The sequence below is a fragment of the Sarcophilus harrisii genome, chromosome 1 (genome assembly GCF_902635505.1).
Source record: "Sarcophilus harrisii chromosome 1, mSarHar1.11, whole genome shotgun sequence".
Classification (NCBI taxonomy): Eukaryota; Metazoa; Chordata; class Mammalia; order Dasyuromorphia; family Dasyuridae; genus Sarcophilus; species Sarcophilus harrisii.
Genome location: NC_045426.1, coordinates 652,094,934 through 652,120,673, shown reverse-complemented (window position 1 = coordinate 652,120,673; position 25,740 = coordinate 652,094,934). Strand labels below are relative to the sequence as shown.

General features: G+C 37.3%; 1 protein-coding gene and 1 long non-coding RNA gene across 6 annotated transcripts in view; one reads left to right on the top strand and one right to left on the bottom strand.

The window, feature by feature from the left end:
• RFX2 (regulatory factor X2) overlaps window positions 1–904 on the bottom strand; it is a 146,128-nt gene extending 145,224 nt beyond the window's left edge. For all 4 annotated transcript variants that reach the window (XM_031947773.1, XM_031947774.1, XM_031947775.1 and 1 more), the window contains exon 1: window positions 831–904. The gene's annotated coding sequence lies outside the window, so the exon portion shown is untranslated. The remainder of the gene's footprint in view (window positions 1–830) is intronic.
• On the top strand, window positions 881–24,965 carry LOC116420774. Of its 2 annotated transcripts, none has more exons than XR_004231209.1 (3): window positions 881–944; window positions 11,830–11,944; window positions 24,407–24,965. It is a non-coding gene; the product is annotated as an uncharacterized LOC116420774 (long non-coding RNA). The 2 variants fall into 2 exon arrangements; XR_004231208.1 differs by lacking the exon at window positions 881–944 and adding an exon at window positions 1,218–1,450.
• The last annotated feature ends 775 nt before the right edge of the window (window positions 24,966–25,740 follow it).

The following is a 25,740-nucleotide window of genomic DNA, read 5'->3' as shown; positions in this document are numbered from 1 at the left end:
TGTAGAGACGATGTTTTGTTTTAGTTCCGATTAGGGAGGGGGTGATGCCCAGGAGGCTTCGGGTCCAGCTCAGGAGAAACTGGCTACCGAGGGAAAACTTGGTCAAGTCCCCAATCCGTCCAAATACGGAGGCGGACAGAGAGAAGGCAGGAGCCGGGGCGGGGGCACGGCCCGACCTCGCTGAGGGGATCTCAGGCTGGAGTAGGAGCGGACGGTGGGGAGGCAGAGACTCCCCAAAGAGGGAGGAAGCTGTGGCAGCGCCTGGGCGGCGACCAAACGGGAGGGGGTTGGGGGGGGAAGAGGAGGACAGTAGGGGGAGGAGCCAACAAGTAGAGGGGGGAGGGGGCCCGGAGACTCAGTTCCAGAGGAGGGAGGAGAGAAGGAAGGAATGGGGGGCAGTCCCAAAGTCAATGTCAACTCTGCCCAACTCTGCCAAGTCCTTAAAGAAAGTGAGCCGGGTCCCATAGTAGAGGAAGGGAAAGAAAGGGGGGATGGGAGTGGGAAGGGATTAAGCCCCCCCCCCCGCCCCAGCCGGAATCGGCTGGAGTTCCGAAGCCCGGGAGGAAGAGGAGAGAGGGGCTCGGAGTGGGGTAGGGAGGGGGGGTCCTCCCGCTCTCCATGGCGCCCCCTCCCCCGCCCAGCCCGACCCCGGACTAGTGCGGGTGAGGGCGGTAGGACAGGGCGAGAGTGACAGCGAGTGCGGCGTGTGGCGTGCGGAGGGAGCGTGTGCGCGGGGCCCGGCCCGGCCCCGAGCGAGAGAGGAGGCCGGACAAACTTTCCCCTCCGGCCCGGGCCGGCCAGGTCGGGGCTCGCTCGCTCGCATCGGTCACCTGCAGCGGCGGCGGGGGCCGCGGCGGCGTTGCCTCTCGCGGGCTCGGCCTGGAGTTCGGGCTGTGGCTCTGGCGGCGGCGGTGGCGGCTCCGGCTGCGTGTTGCTCCCCGTTGGTAAGTAACAGTATCCACGGCTACTGTCTCTATGGCGGCGGCAGCGGCGGCGGCGCGGCCGCTCCCGCTCCTCCTCCTCCTCCTCCCTTCTCTAGGCTCCTCCTCCTCCTCCCTCTTCAACCCTCGCGCTCCGAGCCCGAGCGGGAGGGAGCGCGCGTGCGCGCACCCCGATCTAGCCGGAGCCTGACCGGGCGCTTCCTGCTCTCCGGGAGGGGGAAGGGCGGAGAAGAGGGAGGGAGGAGGGGAAGGTTGTTAGCGGCAACTGTTACCACGTTCCACTCAACCGTCATCCTCCCTACTCTGTGCATAACGGGCGGGGCCCAGCCTCGCCGTCTCATTGGCTCTTCCGGATGTCCATCAAAGCTCGAGTTTGGGCCCGCAGTCTGGCCAACCGCGGAGACGGTAGAGGGCGGGCCTTAAAAGTTTGGCGCTCGACTTGGAGCTTCCTGGAAAGGGGGTGGGGTGAAGGGAAGGGAAAAAGAAGGAGGACTGAGATGAGAAAGGGGGTAAGAAGATTGAAGGGTGAAAGGGAAGAGGGGGGAAAAGAAATTAAAACGAGGAGGAGCCGCGTGAGAATTGAGGGGGACTTTTCTGGGCGGGGAATGGGAGGTGTGAAACTGCGTCCCGGGCCGGAAGAAAACTATTGAGGATCTTTCTAAATGGGGGGAGGGGTCTCACGAGTGAAGCCATAGGAGGAGGAAAAGTTGTCTGATTTTACCGTACGCCGGTACCCTCCTGCCAAATGACTATGATTTCACTACTTTGCTCCGCCTTCTATTTGCGGCATACGCTATGTAATATGTGATATTTTACAGACGGCGTTGTCCATCACACAGATACTGACATTCCCAAGGTTCAAGCGAGTAAAGTTTACACCTTCACTAAAACTTTCGGATTCTCTTCTCAATCTGTGTGTAAAGTTATGTGAACTCTTAGAGGCGTTTAAAAATCCGCTTTCAACTATATATCTACAGATGTGTGTGTGTGTGTGTGGTTAAATCAACTCATCACTTAGCTCTTAAAAATCTTTCAAATATATACGGATATATGTATATACGGAGTTATGTCACTTTCAATATGACTTTTAGCTCTTAAAAATCTTTTCAATTATGTGTATTACATAGACAATATCACATGAACTGTGGAATTGACAAGGGTATATTTCATCACCCACTGATGCTGTGTGTCACACTCTCAAGTAAATAAACTGTAGTTGACATGTTTGTACACTGTGCTGTCTTGAGCAATTAACTAATAAGATGCTTATATCCTGCATATCTAATGAAGACATTGTGTATATATAAAGTTAGGAGTACATTTGTTAGAAGCCCAAACACAAAAACAAAACTGGTACTGCTTTCACGGAATTTTTTTGAGGCAGACAACATGTATGTAGTTAAATATATGCAAATGTAAGTAAATACAAAATGAAGACACCATCAGCAGAGACTAAATAGCAAGTATTAATATAAATTAATACTGTGTGATTTTTTTTCTTTTGTCTCTGACTTTTCCTGTTGTCCACATAAGGTACTGCTGGTGCTGTAACCCCCCAAAAATGTAAATTTTAATCACTAAAAACTAGCAAGATATCTTGGGGTTTGCTGGTGAGGATCTTAAACTCAAATCACTCTGGCTCTCATAGATTAGCAACAATAGATCTCTGGACAAACCCCAATTGGTCATTGTTTGGGCCCTGATTGCCTCACAGTGAAAATAAATGGGGGGGGGGAGGGAGGAAGGGGGGAAGTGGGACACTGATATATTATTGGTGAAATTGTGAACCAATCCAGCCATTCTGGAGAGCAATTTGGAACTATGCCCTAAAAGTTATCAAACTGTGCACACCCTTTGATCCAGCAGTGTTACTACTGGGCTTATATCCCAAAGAGATACTAAAGAAGGGAAAGGGGCCTGTATGTACACGAATGTTTGTGGCAGCCCTTTTTGTAGTGGCCAGAACCTGGAAAATGAGTGGATGCCCATCAGTTGGAGAATGGCTGAATAAATTGTGGTATATGAATATTATGGAATATTGTTGTTCTGTAAGAAATGACCAGCAGGATGATTTCAGAAAGGCACGGAGAGACTTAACATGAACTGATGCTGAGTGAAATGAGCAGAACCAGGAGATCATTATACACTTCAACAACGATATTATACAATGATCAATGGATGTGGCTCTCTTCAATAATGAGATGATCCAAATCAGTTCCAATTGTTCAGTAATGAAGAGAACCAGCTACACCCAGCGAAAGAACCATAACATAGCATTTTTACTCTCTTCGTTATTGTCTGCTTGCATTGTTTTCCTTCTCAGATTATTTTTACCTTCTTTCTAAATCCGATTTTTCTTGCAGCAAGATAACTGTATAAATATGTATATGTATATATATATATATATATATATATATATATATATATCATATTTAACATATACTTTAACAGATTTAACATGTATTGGACTACCTGCCATCTAGGGGAGGAGGTAGCAGAAGGAGGGGAAAAATTGGAACAGAAGGTTTTGCAAGGATCAATGTTGAAAAATTACCCATGTATATGTTTTGTAAATAAAAAGCTATAATAATTAAAAAAAAAAAAAGTAAATAGCAATTTTTTCTGTTTTGGCCTGAAATTCAGAGGGTCTTCCCCTCCCAATTTTTTTTTTTAATTAAGTAAAAAAAGCAATTCTCTGGGTCTTTTTTTCTTTTTCCTTTATGCTGAGGCAATTGACATTAAGTGACTTGTCCCACAGCTAGGGTCACACAGCTAGGAAGTGTTAAGTATCTGAGGCCAGATTTGAATTCAGATTATCCTGACTTCAGGGCTAGTGCTCTATCCATTGGACCAGCTAGCTGTCCCTTGCTTTTCTTACCTAGCTTAAATTGCTGATGGGGCCTTTCCTTAATCAAAATGAGATCTGTTAAAGAGCATAGCTTTAAAAAGTCAAGGTAGTTTGCTGCATGCAGAGTCACCTCCACTAATCCTGATATATATCTTGCCATTGAGCCTAGATGGCTCCGGAGGAGCAAGTGAGGCTAGTGACTTTGCAAAGCCCTCTCTCACTTAAATCCAATTCACTTGTTTGTCCTGAAATCATCATCCTGATGTCATGGTGATCTTCCAGAACAAAGGACAAACAACAGCAACTAGACACTAAAGTGAAACAGTCGTTCTTTTCAAGAAGCTTAAATTCTAAAAGGGGAGACAAAATCATGATGAATTTAATACACATAAAATGAATTGAAGATAAGAGAGAAGACTGACTCTAGCAACTGAACAGATCAGAATAGGCTTCATATAGAAGGTAAATGCACTTTGAAGAAAACCAGGGAATTCTATGACAAAGGTGAAGAAAATAATACATTCCAAGCATATGAGTCAGTGTGCAAGGACACAAAGACAGGATATATATATATATATATGAAGAACAGCAAGAAGAGTAGTTTGATTGGTTTGTGAAGTATACAAAGGAGAGAGAGATATACCTTAAAAGGTGATTTGGGGCTCTTCTTTCCAACTACGTAAAGCAGGCGCTATAAGATCTCTTTTTACAGAGGGGGAAACAGAGTCAAGAGAGGTGACAAAACCTAGAATAAGTAAGTGTAAGAGCCAGAATTCAAACTTGGGGCTCCTTAACTGACTTGATAAAAGTTTACACAGTGGGTTGGTAGAACCCAGGTCTTCTAATCTAAGTACCTTGTACTTTCCACTACAACAAACTTGCATTCTTGTACTTTCAATGCCCAAAATAATTTGCTGCATCACTTAAGTATAGTTCACTTAATGCACAAACAAAAGTGCTTCACACTTGGCTATAAAGTGGAAAATATTGGATCATCTCTAAAAACAGGCTCAACTCTTCTGTGAACTATATTGACAAATATTTTTCAATATAACTGGTTTTCTTTGCAGTTCTATATATTTTATTTTATGCATTTAAAAACATTCTTCTGAGAAGGCTTGGGTTTCACCAGCCTCTCAATGGGGCCAACAACAAAAAGGAATAAGGATCACTGCTAAAAAAAAAAAAAAATTAGAATTATAGTCCCATAATGATAATAGGCATCCTTCATCTACTTGTTTATTTGGATAATTAGGCCAAACTGTTTTTGCCTATAATGATTATGGGTCTCATTTAGGAGTTTTTGCTCTAGAAGTTGATGAAATTGGCATAATGTCACCCACAAACAGGAACATATGGAAAACTAAGCAGTCTAAGGAAAATTAGGACTCTGTGCTGGTCATAATGGTGGTAGCAAACACCTTTGGTAATCACACTTTTTTTTTTTTTTTGCATCTCCATTGATAATGTTAAGCAGTAGTCTTTGAACAAAGTTGCCTCATCATTTAAGGACTCATCAATTTTAACATATGTATGAGAGGCATCCTGGTGGAGGAAAGGCTTTGAGGTAGCATTTCTCTACTGAATCAAATAGTTTTTAATAACCTATAGCTTAGGCAGCTAGGTGGCACAGTGGATCAAGAACTGCACCTGAAGTCAAGAAACTTTCATCTTCCTGAATTTAAATAGGATCTCTAAATACTTACTGTGTGACCCTGAGCAAGCCACTTAACCTTGTTTGCCATAGTTCCTTATCTGTAAAGTGAGTGGAAGGAGGAAATAGAGTAGTATAGAGTAGTAGTCTTGCTTTCTCCTTCTTCCCCTTCATCATTATTGATATTTATGAATGTATACATAGGCCATTCTCCTAAATATTTTGTAGAATTAAAAAAAAATAAGCTTACATACAGATGATATAGGAAGAATGCCTTTTGTCCAGATTCTGTCATGTAATTAGATGAACAGCTCATGAAGCTGGCCCAATGAAACATATATTCCTTGGCTAGACTTAACAGTTGGATGAGAGGAGCCCAGAAATTAGCTGAAGGAAAAGAGCCAATTTGGATTGCTTTTAGGAAATTGCACAGTACTTTTTAATGACCCCAAGCTTTTCAAAGTCTGATCAATTAAAAAAAAAAATCTTCCAAAATTGTTATATAACTTGGAGTCATAGAATGCTACAGTGTCTGTGAAGTATTAAAGTTACAGGTCATCCAAAGTGTTATTGAGAGGTTCCAGTAGGTGTGAAAGGACTGTCATATGTTAGTAATGAAAAATTATTCATAAATTGTATGAAACAAAGGAATCAGATTAGAGGTCACATAGCCCACAAAACCTAAAGTAGACTACAATGTAACTGGGAGGTGCTTAACAAAATAAAATTCAGTACAAATAACAAGTAATGTAAATTTGTGATTTTCTAAGTTAACATGTAGCCAGTAGGAATCCCTTTCTGTTTAAGTTTTACACCACTGATATAAATATCAAATGACCAGGAAAGGAAGTAGGCTGGTCACATAAAGAAAACAGAGATAACCAAGGGACAGTCCCTTTATCTCCCCCATCCCCTTGGCAACTCTGTAATATCAGAAGATTTAGAGAGAGGTACCCAGCTAGGCAGGTTGATGCCTGGGGTAAGATTTATGAGAGGGTATGGATAGGAAATGCTGAGAAGAGCTAATATTCCCACTTGAAGATAGGGAATGACAGGGAGGGAAAATGGATCCATTGAATAAAAATTCAAATGAAAAACGTGGTAAATCTTTTAAAATTCCACATTTTGAAGGAAACTATATTTGCCTAGTAAATGAGTTCCTAGTAGCTCCATTTCAGGAGTGATGGACAGGGAAGGGTCCATTGCTTTTCCTATTACATTTTTTTTCTCAGCAAAGTGCTTTATACTGTCATAATATTTTAATTTTTTAAAAAACATTTTAATTTAAAATTTTTAAAAAATATTCTAATATTAATAACAAAAGTATACTACTATAAGAATATACTGCTACAAAACTAGTACAGTTTTCCTTCTCTGCTTCTTTTTTGGTAATTGGCTGCATCTAATCAACAGACCTCAGGACAATTTTGTCACCTATCTTTGGAAATATACCAATATTCATTCATCTGATTTGCTTAAGGAGTTTTAAATATAATTTGTAGAATACTTCCAGGCAAGGGAAATTAGTCTCTGTTACAAGTATTTCCATTTAGCTTCAGGCCCTGTGCATATTTGCCAATTATCTGTATTTGACTATAAATTTGTTGACTGTAGAATGGCTTAATAAATGTTTTTGATTGAATTAATGATTAAAACTTTACTTCAAGGTTCTATGACTCCACCCATCACACCCCACTATAATTTAGTAGATGGTCTGCTAGAAATGCTATGTCCAGAAGATTCATCTACTTGTGACCAACTTAATGAAAAAAGTTTGTTGAACTTACAGCTAGAAGCTCTTAGAGATCATCTAGTAGAACCACTTAATTTTATAGATAAGAAACTAGGCCTGAGAGATTGGTTGGTTTGCCTTAGGGTCACATTGGTATAAGGAGCAAAGCTATCAGTATTCTAAATTCAATGTAACTTCACCTGCACCAAACCATCTCATAGTGAGTCTCTGAATTTAGGTTAGTTCTCAGATCACAAACTCCAGACCTATACATTGAAACCTTTTCAGAAAAGATTAACCTGAAAGGAATCTGTCCTCCACAGTCCTTAGGCTTTAAGAATCATTGAAATTTATCTTTAGGGAAAGATTACAGTGTTATAGGATATTCATTTTTACCCCAACCGAGACCTATTTAATATAGAAGGGACCTCTAGGCTATAAATTGAGCTCAACACTACATCCCATCATACTTTCCTTTCTCCCAGAGTCTTAAGAGACCCATACTACAAAAATTTGTTTCATAGCGATAGCTTTCTGGTACAGGACCAGAAAACTGAAGAACAGAGGAAGAAGAACCAGATATAGAAAGAGAACACAAAGTTTATGGGGTCTGTGGGGCATTTCCCTAAATCTGAGGAAAATACATAGCATCCAACTAGGTCCAGTTCTATCCACCTAAAAGTCACTTAAGGGCAAAGAACTAGACTGATGTACAATAATTGTCCAGAGTGGAAGATAGCTAAGATGTTCTGAGATTCAGCCTCAAGGAAACCACTATGAGGGCATATGGAGTCCAAGAGTCAGAAAGTTAACAATAGGAGAAAATAAGTGGTGCATGGTTGGTGGGATTGGGGGTAGAGAGAAGTTGTTAAAGATCTCAGGAAGAAGGAAGTGACCTTTGGGTTCTTGGAAGCTATTCCAGTGAAGCACAAGCTCTGACAGGTTCTACAATGTCCTAAAGGCTTTGAGAACAGTCCTAGCAACAGCCTGTTTGTTTTCCAAGAACCAGCCTAGCTAAATATGGAAATGCTCATCACTAAACTAGCTGGTGGTGATAAAGTCTTTGACTGTAGCAACTCTTGAAACAAAAGAAATACAAAAGGTGCCTTCAGTTCTAGGGAAGAGGAGGCCTTTTACAGAGACTGTTAGAAGAAGAAAAAAAGTAGAAAATGTAAAAAATTAACACACATTTTAGATCATTTTTAAATTCTAACTTAGTTGTTGGGACTCTAAATGTAACATCTTTGTCTAGTAACCAATTAGAGTTTCAGGTTGGAAGAAATGAATCATATTCATTTTGACATTCTCACTTTAAATGAAACTGTAAACAAAAGGAAATTTTAGCTAAATGGAAGGCTGGATTATAGGTTATCCTTGGAAAGATGCAAATAAAAGAATCTGACTGACTTGGTTTTATCATACCTATTAAGGCAACAAGAACACAGTATATTTGGTCAAAAATAAAAGCTACAGGTCACCCAAAAGGCAATAGGAAGTACATGATTGTCACAAATAGACTGCAACATACCCCAAAAATAATTGGTCAGAGAAAACAGTATTAAAGATACCAAAGAGATTTGTGAGCAGAAAAGGAAGTGGGCTGCTCATACAGTGACAGTGAGAGACAATTAATGGATTCTATTAGTATACAGACAACATTATGAGATTTGGAGGAAAGTCACCAGAACTTTGAATAGACTCCATCTATGGAGAATTTATAGGAAGATTAATATAATAGGCACGCTGCATTAATTAGTATCCTTAAAAAAAAGTTATTCTTATAAATGTAAAATTTGTCAGTAGTCACTCAGTAAACATTTCTTAATTACCTACTATGAACTAGGCACTGTACTAAGTGCTAGGATTACCAAAAACAAAACAAAAACAAACAAACAAAAACAGTTCCTATGCTTAAGGAGTTCACAGTCTAATAGAAAAACCAAGAAACAAACAGATACATATAAACAAGCTAGATAAAGGATGTATCTAGGTAATAATCAAGAAAGAGAAGACAATAAAATTAAGAGGGGTTGGAAATTACTTCCTGTAGAATATGAAATTTTGGTTGGAACTTAAAGAAAGCCAGTAGGTGGAGGAGGAGAGTATTCCAGACATGGGAGATTGCTAAAGAAAAGAGATGGAGTGTCTTGTTTGAAGAACTAGAAAGATATCAGTGTCACTGAATTGATGAGTTCTGGTGGGGAGTAGTAGAGTGTAAAAAGACTAGAAAGGTAAAAGGGAGCTAATTGATGAAGGGATTTGAATGAAAGAGAATTTGTTATTGGAATTAATTCTGTAGGGAGATGAAATGGTGTGTGCTTTAAGAAAATTACTTTGTGGCTGAATGGAGGGTTGATTAGAGTGGGGAGAGACTTGAGGTAAACCAATTCACCAGCAGGTTATTGCAATAGTCTAGGCATAAATGCTGTCAGTATCAGAGGAGAGAATGAAGTGTATGGAAGACCCAGAGGTGAAATAGGCCTTGGTGATAGGTTGAATATAGAGGGGATAATGAAGTCAAGGATTATACCTAGGTTTCCTTTGTGTGAAGAATAACTCATATGATATCAACATCTTTAGATTCTGCTCCATCCCGTTCTGTAATTCTCAATTACAACATACTTATAAGAAAATAAAACAGCTACTTTCAGGTTTACAAAATGCTTTTTTTTCACAACCAAGGAATGTGGGACAAATATAATTTCTTTCATTTTACAAATGAGAATATTGAGGTTCATCTTTATAAAAATGACTTGCCTATTGTTTTTTCTACTATATCACAGCAGGCAAATTTTTTTTTCTTTCAGATTTTTGTTTAAATATCATTTTGAGGCAAATGTGTTAAAGACCACTGGAAACTTTTTCCTAAGTATTTTTTTGCTTATTTTATACTAGGTCAACATCAATTAACATAAGTATTACTATGCACAAAGAACAGAAAAAAAGCATGTATATTACAATCAACTTGCTATTTTTTAAAAATCACTTTTAAAATTGTATTACTTATCTGTATCTCCCTTTAAATATTTTCTGTTCTCTTCTATGTTTTTAAATGTGTTAATAACCTAATCTTTCTATTTTTCTTTTTTTTTTTAAGATCACTCATCTCTTTCCCTTCTCCTAAAGATATCATCCCCAGATATTTTTTATCTCATAAACAAAATAAATCCACATATTAGTTATATGTCAAAATAATATATGTCATTTTGCATCTCACATCCCTCAGTCAGTCAACTGCTATTTATTAAACATTATGTGTCAGGCACTATGCTAAGTGCTAATGATACCAAAAAGAAAAAAAGAAACAAAAATAATTCCAGTTCTCAAGATGTATACTGGAAACTGAATGGATGCCCATCAGTTGGAGAATGGCTGAATAAATTGTGGTATATGAATATTATGGAATATTATTGTTCTGTAAGAAATGACCAACAGGATGATTTAAGAGAGGCCTGAAGAGACTTACATGAACTGATGCTGAGTGAAATGAGCAGAACCAGGAGATCACTGTACATGGCAACAAGATTATGTGATGATCAACTTTGATGGCCATGGCTCTTTTCTTTTCTTTCTTTTTTTTTTTTTTTTAATTTTTAATAGCCTTTTATTTACAGGTTATATGTATGGGTGACTTTACAGCATTGACAATTGCCAAACCTCTTGTTCCAATTTTTCCCCTCCTTCCCCTCACCCTCTCCCCCAGATGGCAGGGTGACCAGTAGATATTAAATATATTAAAATATAAATTAGATACACAATAAGTATACATGACCAAACCGTTGTTTTGCTGTACAAAAAGAATTGAACTCTGAAATATTGTACAATTAGCCTGTGAAGAAAATCAAAAATGCAGGTGGGCAAAAATATAGGGATTGGGAATTCAATGCAATGGTTTTTAGTCATCCCCCAGAATTCTTTTGTTGGGCGTAGCTGGTTCAGTTCATTACTGCTCCATTGGAACTGATTTGATTCATCTCATTGCTGAGGATGGCCAGGTCCATCAGAACTGGTCATCATATAGTATTGTTGTTGAAGTATATAATGATCTCCTGGCCCTGCTCGTTTCACTCAGCATCAGTTCGTGTAAGTCTCTCCAGGCCTTTCTGAAATCATCCTGTTGGTCATTTCTTACCAAACAATAATATTCCATAATATTCATATACCACAATTTATTCAGCCATTCTCCAATTGATGGGCATTCACTCAGTTTCCAGTTTCTGGCCACTACAAAGAGGGCTGCATGGCTCTTTTCAACAATGAGATGATTCAAACCAGTTCCAATGATATGGTGATGAAGAGAGCCATCTACATCCAGAGAGAGGAGTGTGGGAACTGAGTGTAGATTACAACATAGCATTCTCACTCTTTCTGTTATTATTTGCTTGCATTTTGTTTTCTTTCTCATTTTTTTCCTTTTAAACTGATTTTTCTTGTATAGCATGATAATTGTGGAAATATGTATGGAAGAATTGCACATATTTAACATAGATTACTTGTTGTCTAGGGGAGAGTGGGGGAAAGGGAGGGAAAAATTTGGAACACAAGATTTTGTAAGGGTGAATATTGAAAATTACCCATGTATGTACTTTGAAAATAAAAAGCTTTAATTAAGAAAAGAGAGAATGAAGACATGCAATTTCAATTTTTTTTTCAGGTTTCTGAAAAAAGAGTAAGACTTGAAGAAGAAACCAACATGTAGAGGAGTTGACATCTCCATTATGTCACTATCCTTAGTTTACTACACTAAAGACTGGAGAATTTCCCCTTGGGTGAGATCTTGAATATTCTTTATATCATCTGGTACATTTCTGTTTCCATACCTTCTCAGATTTCTCTTTCCTCTCAGTTTGGATGAACTGATTCCTTTCCTTTTCATTACATGTGTTCTTTGCATAACTGGCATTTAGTGGAAAGGAATTGACTTTGGATATATAGCTTAGGGCCCTCTTCCATTAAGAGATAGCAAAGTTCACCTTGAACCTAGAAATTCCTTCCTCTGTACTAACAATATTTAGGAAGAGGAGGAAGATAGATATAAGAGGCTACCTTAGTAACCTCTCTCTAGGGAGAACAGAGTTACCAACCTCTGGCCGCACCTTCTGCTTCCTTTCCTGGCAAAAACCAGTCTCCCTTGGATAAAAGTATGTGAAGTAGAAACATCTATTCATCCCTCTCTGCAAGTCAATTTAAGACAGACCCAATATAGTCTACATGACCAATACACACCACTCCTTGAATTATAAAAAAAATAGGTCCTTATTTACTAATTTTGTATCTTTGGTTGTTGTTTTTTGTTTGTTTGTTTTTGTTTTGATTTAAATTTTATTAACCTCTGATTTGCTAGGTTTCTATTTTGGCATTTAATCAGCAATATTTAATTTCTTGGTTTCTTAGTTTTCTACATTGCCTGCCCATTTAATTTTTTTGTTTTCAAATGAGGGGATCATGGAATATTTTATCTCTTAGACCTATGTATAAAGAAAGAATTGATAATCAAACATGAAATAGCATTACAAGACATAAAATGTATAATTTGATTATATCAAATTAAAAAAGTTTTGCACTATTCAAAACCAATGCAGTCAAGCTTAAGAGGTTGCAGAAAACTGGGAAGTGGGGAAATTTATAGCCAGTTTATTTGATAAAGACCTTATTTTTCAAGAATGTAGAGAGCTAAGTCAAATGTATAAGAATACAAGTCATTCTTCACTTGATAAATGATCAAAGAATATAAATAGTAAATTTTCAGCAAAAGAAATCAAAGGTGTCTCAGGTTCCGTGAAAAATACTCTAAATCATTATAGATATAGATAAATGCAAATTAAAACAACTCTGAAGTACCATCTCACACCTATCAGATTGGCTAATGTGACAGAAAAGGGAAATGACTAATGTTGAAAGGGATGTGGGAAAAGTGGGACACTAATATACTGTTGATAGAGAAGTGAATTAATGCAAACATTCTGGAAAGCAATTTGAAACTGTGCCCAAAAAGCTATAAAATTGTGCTTACCTTTTGATCCAGCAATATCACTAATAGGTCCGTATCCAAAAGAAATTTTTTTAAAAAAAGAATAAAACCTATTTGTACAAAAATATTTATAGTAGCTCTTTTTGTGATAGTAAATTAGACATTGAGAGGATGTTCATTAATTGGGGAATGGCTGAACAAGTTGTGTCATATGATTATTATGATTATATTATTATTAATACTAATAATTTAATATATTAATATTATTAGTATAATAATATTATACTATATTATTATTAATATAGTATATTACTATATACTAGTATGCTATTAAGAAATAACCAGGATGATTTCAGAAAAACCTGGAAAAATTTTCATGAATTAATGCAAAGTGAAATGAGCAGAACCAGAAGAATTTTGTACATAATAACAACAATATTGTAAATGATCAACTATGAAAGATTTCACTATTCTCAGCAATACAAAGACTTAAGACAATTCTGAAGGACTTATGATGAAAAAATTCACTTCCAGAGAAAGAATTGATGGAATCTAAATGAAGATTGAAACACACTATTTTTCACTATTTTAATTTTTTGTGTGTTTTTTTCCTTGGTCTTTGTTTCCCCCCCCTCCCAACATGACTAATGTAGAAATACCTTTTGTATGATTGCACATCTATAGCATATGAAATTACTTGCTTTCTCAATGAAAGAAAAGATGAGATAAAATTTCAAACTCAATTTTTAAGAAAAAATGTTTAAAATTGTTTTTACATGTAATTGTAGAAAATAAAATATTATTCAAAAATTATCTAATTTTTCATTCTCTTATTGATGAAAATGCCATCAAGATACCCAAAAGATGAGGATGACTCTAAAACATCTAAAAGCAAAGAGAATAACGTAATTTGGCCACAAACTCAACTAGAATTACTAGAAGAAGAAAAACTTGTTTGTTTTTAGTTTAAAATATTTTTTAATAAATGAGAGTGCTTGAGAAAAAATTGCTAGCAATAGTAGTGAAACAAGAGAAAGATGCATACATATTGGCAAGAAAAAACAAATAAAGATATATAAACAATTTACATATATTTTAGGTTGGGTCATTTTTTACTTGTGTCCCACTTTTTTGACCCATTTGACATTTATTTGGCAAAGACATTTGAGTGGTTTGCCATATCCTTCTCCAACTCATTTTACAGATGAGAAAATAGAGACAAACAGAAGTGAATTGTCCAGGATCACACAGCTAACAAGTGTCTAAGGCCAGATTTGAACCCAAAAAGAAGAGGCTTCCAGACTCCAGGAATTCTATGTACTATACTAACTACATTCCCTTAACAGATACGTATTTATACATATATATGACCAAAAAACATTCCCCAATAAATAAGTGGTCAAAGGATTTGAATTAATAGATCTCAAAATATCTGCAAGCTATTAACAACTATATGAAAGGAAACTCCAAATCACTTATATGATAAATGCAAATAAAACAACCGTGAGGTTTTGCCTTATACCCTGCAAATTGGCAAAAATGACAAAATAAAGGAATATTGTTAGGAGGGTCATGGGAAGGTAGGCATACTAGGGTGTTATTGATAGAGGTTTAATAGGCACAATCATTTTGCAAATCAATTTGAAATTGTGCAAATAAAGTAACTAAAATGTCCATACCCTCTTATCCAGAGATTATATTACTAGGCTTATATAACAAAGTGGCCATTGTTAAGAAGACAGTCCTCATGTATAGCAAGGTATTTATAACAGCACTTTTTGTGATAGCAAAGAATGAAAAATGGAGTATATTCCTATTGACTAGGAAATAGCTAAACAAATTATAGTGCATGAATATAATGGAACATTATTGTGCTGTAATAAATGATGAAAATAATGAATTAAAGAGAAGCATGGAAAAATGTTATATGAATTGATAGAGTAAAGTAAGGAGAACCAAGAAAACAATCTACACAATAGCTACAGCAATGTAAATGGAAAGAACAACTACAGAAACTTAAAAGTTAATATTGCAAATTTATAAAAAACAAGCATGGTTTGAAAGAAAATATATGAAAAAACTCCTCTCACCCCCACAAGTGTATATTGCTCATATTTTTAGATTTTTTCAAAGTATTGGTCATTTATATTGATTTTTATCCTCTCTATTTTTCTTCTTTTTTTTTTTTACTTCAGAAAAGAGTATTTGTTACATGGAATGAATCTTGGGAAAAGGGAGAGGAATACTAAGGGAAATTACAATAATGTTTAATGATATAAAAATAAAGAAAATATTTAAGAAAAAAGCCCAAAATATATAAATACAAATAAATAATATAATTATATGGATATTATTATATAAATATGTAAATGAAACAATTATATTAATAAATATGAAAAATAAAAACAAAAAACAAAATATATAAATAAAAACTTATTTTAAAGAAAAAGTTCATGGATAATTTTTAAAAAGACAACTTCAGATTAGTGATAACACTAGAAGTCAGGAGGTAAATAAAAGGCTAAATCAAGCAATAATCATTGCTAAGATTTTAAAAATCTTTTAAAGTCAATTTTCTTTCTAGTCTGTTCTAATCACCCATCATAAATTAGAAGAGCAAGAAAGAAATTACTTGTTAGATCTACAGATAGGAAAAGAGATCATAACCAAACAAAAAGATCACAGAAGGGACAATGGATTCATTACATTAAAGTTTTTGCACAAGCAAGACCAATACAACTCAAATTGCAAAATTTACCTACTGGTAAATGGGGGGAAAAATTTCTGCATCAAGTTTTTCTGTCTCATTTCTAAGATATATAAGGAACTGATTCAAATTCATAAGAAAAAGAATTACTCCCCAATTGATAAATGATCACAGGATACAAAAAGGCTGTTTTCAGAAGAAGAAATCAAAATTATCAATTTTGTTGTTTACTCATTTTTCAATTGTGTCCAATCTTTATGACCTCTTTGGGGGTTTTCTTGGCAAAGATACTGAAATGGTTTGCCATTTCCTCTTCCAATTCATTTTACATCTGAGATGTAATTTGCCCAGGATCACATTACTAGTAAATGTTTGAGGACAGATGTGAACTCAGGAATGATTTGTCCTGTCTACAGGCTCTGCACTCTATTCACTGAGCAACTTAGATGCCAACTTAACCAAGAGCCGTATGAAAAATTCTCTAAATCGAAATAAATGAAAAAACGCTGACATTTCACCTATATACCTATCCACATCTACCTTATACCTATCAGGTTGGTAAAATTGACAAAAAAGGGAAAATAATAAAGGCTGGAAGGGATGTGGGAAAACAGGTATATTAATGCATTTTTGGTAGAGCAGAGAACAAAATGTTATGCTAAAAAAAAACATCGTTCTAGTTTTGCTCATTTATGTATCAATTCATACCCATCTTTCTAGGTTTCTTTGAATCCATCTCTTTCATAATTTCTTAGCATAATGGTATTTATTCCATTACACATACACACACACACACACACACACACACACACACACACAAAACACAACTTGTTTAGCCATTTCCCATTTGATGGAAACTTTTATTTTCTAGTTCTTGATTACATCAAAAAGTGCTGCCATAAACATTTTCTTTATGTTTGGATTCTTTCCCTTTAACTTTGATTTCTTTGGGGTATAGGCTTAGTAGCAGTATTGATTGGTGGGTCAAAGAATATGTCAAATTGCTTTCCAAAATGGCTAGACTAATTACAACTCCATCAGTATTTTGCCTCTCTCCCCATGTCTCTTCAAGGAATTTTCCTTTTCCTGTTTTTCTTCAGCATGCCCCCAGGAACCTGTGAGGAACCTTATTAACCTACAACAATAAGTTTTGCCAATCACACCTCATCAGGATTTTCTCCCCCTCTGATTGGAGGATAGAAGGAGGAGCAGCTCCCAAAATGTCCAGGCCAGACATCTCTCTTCATTTTCTACCCAACAGCATGATTTTAAACTTTTCCAACATGCACCTAATCAGATACGTTCTCTTCCCTCTTCCTTTTGTCTATTGTCTTTCCTCTTAGATCATAAACTCTTTTAGGGTAGGTACTGTTTTATATTGGTGATCCCCATGCCCAGGACATAAGAAGCACTTCCTAAATGTTTATTAACCGGCTGATGACTTTTATTTTTAGTTATCTTTCTCATATGTGTAAAGTAGAAACTTAGTTAAACCTAGCCATCATCATAATAGAATTTCTGTGCATGTGTTCAATAGTGTGTGACTTCAAGAATCTGTCTGGGTGTTCTTTCAAACAGTGCACGTTATATTCCTTGCACATGTTAGAGGAGTTGGGATTTGATGGTCCACTTTTTTGTCAGGGAGCTTCCATCACTGCAATAAGCAGACTGTCCTCAGAAGCACAACCGCACTGCTGCTCTCCAGGATGGTATTCAAAAATGTAGCAGCCTGGTAAAGTTCTATACGCTTCCCAAAGGCTACTGCAACTGTGAAGGGCCACCTAGTGGTTCTCTCTAATAGCGCCACCACTTCATTACCACAATTTAATTGCATTTTATTTTTAATGACCAATTGGAGAAAAGAGAGGGAAGAATCAGATGGGAAAAGAGAGAAGGGAGTTTGGAAAAGGTGAAGTAGAAAGAGAGCGAATGACCTAACAAGATTGGGATGAGAAGAAGCGTTAATGTATGGACAGAGATGACAAAGAATAGTTAAGACAAAGTGATAGCTTTTAGAGAATAGGGTTACATAATTACACTTAGTAGTAAGAAAAGGAAGCAACTCCTTTACAAAGTAATGAAAAATGGGTGAATAAATTATGATTTATTTCTGTCTTATTGTGTGAATCTTGGCAACCTCTACTGCCTCAGTTTCCTCATCTGTAAAATGGGTACAACATGGGTATAGCTACAAAAAGTAGCTATCTCATATAGTTGTTGTGATGGTCAAATAATATGCCACAACACTCTCTTCCCCCCATAAGAGGGATTCCCTAGTCAACTTGTTGATTATTTGTTAGCCTGTGGCAGGCATCTGAGAGGTACCTGTCTCATCCCTATCTTTGAATTTCTGCTCCTGTAGGTGGGTGTGTTTTTGCTGTTTGCCTTATTTGTCTCTAGAGGATATTGTCCCTTCTTTTATGCTGGTTTTGCCTATCTTGAAATATATAAATGTTTTCCCCTATTAAATATATCAGGGCTTAGCACTTTTGTTTGCTTTAAATAGAGTGGGAATAACTGATCAACCCACTCAATCACATACACATCCTTTATGTCAATATTGGAAGTTGCATTTTATCTGAATTGTGTCATTTTTTATTGTCGTTTGACAATTCTCTCAGTGTCAATTCCTCCAAGTCTTCTGACTTTCTTCAAATTTGTCTTACTCGTTATTCCTTATGCTATGACAATATTCCATTGCATTCAAGTCCACAGATTGTATCCCCATTTCCTTGTCAGTGAGAACACATTTTCAAATTTTTGCTTCTGAGAAGTGCTGCTATTAATATTTTGGCATTTCTGAGCCATATTTTTTCCTTGGGATATGTGACTTCATAATAGGATTGCTGGGCCAAAGTGTCTGGACAACTTAATAATTTTTCTTACAAATTTCCAAATTGTTTTCCAGATAAATCCAGATAAATAAACACATTTCTAGATACATCCCAGGATCTTTATTGCCAAATGTTTCTGTCTTTTATCATCATTTAAAATTTCTTAGTTGGGGCAGCTACATGACTCAATGGATAGAGCACCAGCCTGGTCTCAGGAGGACGGACCTGAGTTCAAATGTAACTTAAGACACTTAACCCTTACTAGTTGTGTGACCCCCCCAGCAAGTTTGCTGTCTTCAAAAGTAAAAATATATGTATTTAATTTTAAAAATTAAATTAAAATTTGATGGCTATAAGTTGAAATTTCCTATTTTTTTATAATTATCTTACTATTATTTAGAGCACATTTCCCATGTAGTGAATGATAATTTACAAATGATAATAGTTTTTAGAAATTGTTCATATCCTTGGTGCACTCAGTGAGCAGTGATTTTTAGGTTTATGAATTTGTGTCAATTCTCTATATATTTTGTATGGAAGATTTTTCTTATCAATACTTGTCATTTGTTTTGCAATTTTGTTGTTGTTAGAATTAAAAAGCACTTATTCTGTACAAGGCAAGCTTTTGATTATCTTCCTACAAACGCTTTTAAATTTTCAAAAATTTTGCCCCTTGTAATTGGTCATCTCTATCTTTTCTTTGCCTAGATTTTACCAAAGCATTTTACAAACTCAGCCTGCATTAACGTGCCACGGATTCTATTCTATTGAACACTTGTAATACTGTAACACCTAACTGCCCCTTCCCAGTGATAGAACTGCCCAAAAGTAGCTCAGTCCAAGAGGGCAGAGATTGTTATATAGCGACAGGCATTTAACTTAAACAGACACACACTGCTGTGACGTGCAGAGGAGCCTGCATTTGGAGTCAGAAAACCTCGATCCCACTACTCACTAGCTGGGTGGCGTTTCCCAGCCCCCAAACCTATCTGCACCTCGGCTGTTCGCTCTGGGGAATGAACGGCGGACCTGCGATGTAGTAGATCTCTGCCGGCTCCATTCCTCATTTACTGTAGTCGCCTCTCCGGGGGGTGGGGGGGGGAGGGGGGGGGTGGTCAACGGAGTTTGGGTCCGCGATCCTGGGTCCGCAGTCAGGAGGCGCTGCGGAACCGCAGCAGACCCGCCCGGCGCGCATCCTTCCTCGGCCCAGTCCCTAGTGGTCTCCACGGCGGGGCCACAGACGCAAACTCGGCCCACCAGAGCTGCTGCGGAGGCTGAGCGTAGGGAAGACCTTAGCTTCAAGGCCCGAACTTTGGTAGGAGACGGATGGAGGACGGAGGAAGCCCATGGAGCCGAGTGCAGCATCTCTCCTCCATTGTACAGAGTAGGAAACTGAGGTCCGCCCTCAAGATCCAGCTTACGCTCAGGAAGTCCAAATCTGAACTCATCTTTCCCTGATTCCTCCCTCCTCCAAATTTTGTTCCTGTTGAGGGGACTATCGATCTTTCAATCGGGACTGGGACATTTAACGTCACTCATTCCTCCTCACTCTCTCACCTCTCCTTTCTAATCAGTTGCCGAGCTTGTTGATTTTACCTTCTGAGCATCTCTTCAAACACCTCCTCCTCAACTCTGACTCTGCACCACCCTAAAGTGGCCCTCATCAACTCAAACCTAGAGCTGGTGGGTTGGTCTCTCGGACTTAAACCCCTCCCCACTCCAGTCTCTCCTCCATTCAGCTATCAAACTAATCTTGCAAAATTGTAGATCTGACCATGTCATCACCCCCACTCTCAACTAAAACGCTGCTTCCAGAATTAAATACACAATTCATTGGTTACTATTTAAAGCTCCTCCCCCTTCTATCTTTTTTTTTTTTTAATTTTTAAACTGCTTTTTTTTAAAAAAATTTTTTTAATTATAGCTTTTTATTTACAAGTTATATGCATGGGTAATTTTACAGCATTGACGATTGCCAAACCTTTTGTTCCAATTTTTCCCCTCCTTCCCCCCAACCTCCTTCTATCTTTCTAGTCTTCTTAATCCTTCCAGCCTCACCCTCAAAGACATGCGGTGACCCAATGTCATTGACCTCTTTTTTGTTACTCTCATAAGACTCTCCATCTCTGTTTTGTTTCATTTGCTTTCCCTTGGAGCTGGAACAGTCTCCGTGCTCTCTAGTCCTGACTTTACGGCTTCTTTCAAGTCTCTGCTATATCTCTACCTCTTGTATGAAGCCTTTCCTTAAAGCTAGTGCCTTTCCTCTTTTGATTATCTCAAATTTATTCCATCTATATCTTGTTTGGTCATAGTTGTTTGCACACTCTTTCCCATCAGACTATGAGTTCCTTGAGTATGTAGCACTGTGCCTGTAGCACTTATTAAATACTATTGATTTGATCATAGTTCTGAAGCCTTTTCCAGTCTCCTCTCCAAGCTATACACGGTTTTTCTGCCAAAATAATCTTCCTAAAGCATGTGTTTGATGCTATCTTTGCTTTACTTATAAATTTTTAGTGGCTCTTTATTGCCTTTAGGATGAAATACAAACCCCTCAGTTTGACATTTAAAATCCTTCACAGAATTTGTGTAACATTAATCTCCTCCATTCATTCTAAGTTTCAACAAAACTGTCTGTTTGATATTCCCCAGGCTCAGCTGTCCATCTATCTCCTATATCATTTGTGTTGACTGTTCCCACTTCTTTCTCTCAGAATTTTTAACACTGTTCAGGACCCAGCTTAGGTAGCCTCATGCTGTGGAAAGCTCTCCCTGACTCCCTTTCTAGTATTCTCTCTGTTTTCATAGTAAATTTATTTGTCAGATTAAATGTTGTATCTTTCAGTAGAATGTAAACACCTTGAGGGCAGGAAAAAATTTTTTCTTTTATCTTTGTAATATTTAGTACAGTGCCGTATACATCATTGTTGAATGAATATGGTATAAGATAGAAAGAAATTGGTGATCATGGTTTCTGGAACATAGCAGTGTGTATGTGTGTGTGTGTGTGTGTGTGTGTGTGTGTGTGTGTGTGTGTAAAGGGTTGGGCAAGGAGACTGCCAGATGAGACAAGGGATTGTATAAAAGAGCATTTGAGATTGAGACAAGGGATCTGGGATCAAATTCCAACTTTGCTACATCCTCTGTAATCTTGGGAGAATTATTTAATCTCTCTGAGTTTGTTTTCTCATCTATTAAGTGAAGACATTGGAGTAAATGGCTTTTAAGGACCTTCCAACTCTTAATTCTGTGATTCTAAAATTGTATGCCTAAATTGAACTAGCCTGTGATCACTTATAACTCTAAATATTATTCTCCTGACTCCCCCTACTGGGGCCTCAGTACTCTGATGAGAGAGATCTTGGACTGAGCTCTATCTCCTGGGCTGTGGATTCCTTGACCGTGGTAGTTAGGATCTTTGCAAATAAATGAGTTCATACACTGATACCTATGCTTATTTTTTCTAAAAGAGCTACAGCTCCATTCTCAACTTTTCATATAGGCTTAAAAACACAATTAAGCTGAGTTCTCTAAAGTTATTTGATTTTTCTTTGACTCCGATTGGGGCTTGATGTTTCAGCATTTTTTCTTTTAATTTTTAAATTTTTTTAATTTTTATTTTTATTTTATTTATTTATTTAATAGTCTTTTATTTACAGGTTATATGCATGGGTAACTTTACAGCATTAACAATTGCCAAACCTCTTGTTCCAATTTTTCACCTCTTACCCCCACCCCTTCCCCCAGATGGCAGGATGACCAGTAGATGTTAAATATATTAAATATAAATTAGATACACAATAAGTATACATGACCAAACCGTTATTTTGCTGTACAAAAAGAATCAGACTCTGAAATATTGTACAATTAGCTTGTGAAGGAAATCAAAAATGCAGGTGGTCAGCATTTTTTCTGAATACAGATACTGTTATTTCTATGGTTACTGTCTCTGCTGGTGTACATCACAGACAATTCACATCTGGTACAATGGGGCAGCAGAATGGTTAGAGCTACGTCCTAAGAGTCTGGGAGAACTGGGTTCAAATATTGTCCCTGATAATTACTAGCTATGTGATTGTGGCCAAGTCTGTAGCCTCATCTCTAGAATACAGATAATGCCACCTGTAGTGGATTATTGTGATCATATCTGTAGAACACTTTGAAGATTTTATTATTAATGCACATGTCTTGCCATAAACTAAACAGCTGTGATGTATTAGGCTTTAGAGACTTGCTGTTGCATATTTTAGACCCCAACTATAACTTTAGCTTAAATTAAACAGAGAGAAGCAAGTAACAAAACTGAGTAAAAAATAAATCATAGACATGCCCACCTTACTACTTTACAGAAGTGGATTTCAGGGGGTATGGTACATTGCATGTATTTTTAGACTTTTTGATGTGTTAATTAGTTTTGCTGATTTTTTCCTTATTTTTCTTTTTTTCCCTTTAAAATATTATTTATTAAAGAGAATAACTGTGAAAGGGGGAGGATGGAGGCATTCTAAAAAAGATATCAATAACAATTTTTTTTGAAGTCAAAAGAGTAGCAAAAGATAGTATCCCTAAAGGGACTCAGAGGACAAAAGGCTAAGAGGAGCAAAATAAAGCTAGCCTACAAAAAGAGTCATGAAACCATAGATATAGAACTGAAAGGGATTTAAATGTTATTTAGAACAATCTTCTTAATTTATAGATAAGGAAATAGAGACGTAGAGAGGTTAGTTAAAGGTTACATAGGTATAAATGGAAATGATAAAACTTTAACTTATGCCCTATGCTTTCTAATTCAACACCATTGCACTACATTCTAGCGAAGGATTTTGTGGGAACTGGGTTGATCATGTAGGTTAGGTATGTTCACGTAGATCTGTCTGGATGTGGGTCAAAGAGAAGCATGAGGAAGTATCTCTAGACTATCCTCTAGAAAGCACTCCCTGTTTCCAAGAGAGATTCCTGCTAGGAGGAGAGCAAGAGGTTGGAGCCAAAAACTTTCCTCAGAGCTAGGGTACCAGGCTAGGATTATATCTGTCCACTTCCTTAAATTTTGTTAGTCTAAGGGAAGTTGTTTTTAGAGTCAAGATGAATTCCTGATTGCCACTCCTTTATCAGGGAAAGAGTGCCCCAAGACAAGCTATATGTGCAAGGCTTTATTTTATTTTCATCAAATATCAATTTCAGAAAGAATACAAGTAGTGAATATCAAATAAGCACACTTATTTGAATCAATAGAAAACAGAAATGAGAGAGAGAGGGAGGATGAGAGAAAGGGAGAGAGGGAGGAAGGGAGAAAAGAGAGAAATGAGAGAGAGAGAGAGAGAGACAGAGAGACAGAGACAGAAAGAGACACACACACACACAGAGAGAGAGAGAGAGAGAGAGAGAGAGAGAGAGAGAGAGAGAGAGAGAGAGGATCAGTTTCACTTCTCACCCAAAGGGAAATTCCACCAGTGTGGGGAAAATCTTATACAAATGGGCTATGAATCATGATTATTCATTGCTGGGTGGTGACAGAGGGAGTAAACTATGCCTCTGTTGCCCTTTAGGGTTTGGTTAAAGAGTAGTTTCCCTCCCCTGCCCTGGTTGCTTACAGAATGCAAACTGAGGAATTTTGCTAGTTCTTCCAGTTTAATAGGACTGTTGCCACATTATGGTTCCCTTTTTACAAACCAGCCATTTCCCTCTAAATACAAGCTTCTTTTTTTCTTCCCACCTGCAGATTTGTTCTTCGATTACCAACTGGATTTTTTCCTGAAAGAGCCAGCTTAATTCTCATCTACCTCAACAAGGTATCATCCAGGATTTCAGAAATTCAGGTTTTCAGGGGGGAAATGGTGTGGAATGGGCGGGACATCTAACTAATACAGAAGAAATCTGCTCTAGGTAAAGATAAAGATGCAGATGAAAAGGAATGGAAGATAACAGGGACAATCTCAGGAAGAAAGAATGCAGGGGATGCTACCAGAAGAAAGGTAGCTCCCAGAGAAGATGAAGGGGAACTAAAGGCAGAAGGGAAGCTTAAGGAGAATGACCTTGACTTGTCTCAGCCCCATTTATTCCCCTCTTTTAAATGTTACCCCATAGAAGATGTCAAGAGACATGTTAACAACCAAGTGTCCTTGTACTAATTATACCTAATGTTTCAATGATAACACTAGGCTTGGAGCAGATAAACAAGATCTTAGAGTCATTTGAGAAATAAATGCTGTGTGCACGAATGTTTGTGGCAGCCCTTTTTGTAGTGGCTAAAAACTGGAAACTGAATGGATGTCCATCAGTTGGAGAATGGCTGAATAAATTGTGGTATATGAATATTATGGAATATTACTGTTCTGTAAGAAATGACCAACAGGATAATTTCAGAAAGGCCTGGAGAGACTTAACCTAACTGATGCTGGAGTGAAATGAGCAGGACAGGAGATCATTATATACTTCAATAAAATACTATATGATGACCAGTTCTGATGGACCAGGCCATTCTCAGACTAGATCAACCAAATCATTTCCAATGGAGCAGTAATGAACTGAACCAGCTTGCCCGAAAAGAACTCTGGGAGATGACTAAAACCATTACATTGAATTCTAATCCCTATATTTATGCACACCTGCATTTTTGATTTCCTTCACAAGCTAATTGTACAATATTTCAGAGTCTGATTCTTTTTCTACAGCAAAAACGTTTTGTCATGTATACTTATTTGTATCTAATTTATATTTTAATATATTTAACATCTACTGGTCATCCTGCCATCTAGGGGGTAGAGGTGAAAAAATTGGAACAAGAGGTTTTGGCAATTGTTAATGCTGTAAAGTTACCCATGCATATATCCTGTAAATAAAAGGCTATTAAATAAAAAAAAAAAAAAAAAAAAAAAGAGAAATAAATGCTGGCTTATGACACCATACTAAAAGGGCTAAGGGAAAAAGAAGTTAGAATTGTTGGGTTAGATGGAGGCTAGGAATTAGTTAATTAGGAAAATATTTTGAATATGATAGTAAGTAGGGGCAGGGACAGATATGTGTGGGAGAAATAGAGAGGGGATATCCTTATCA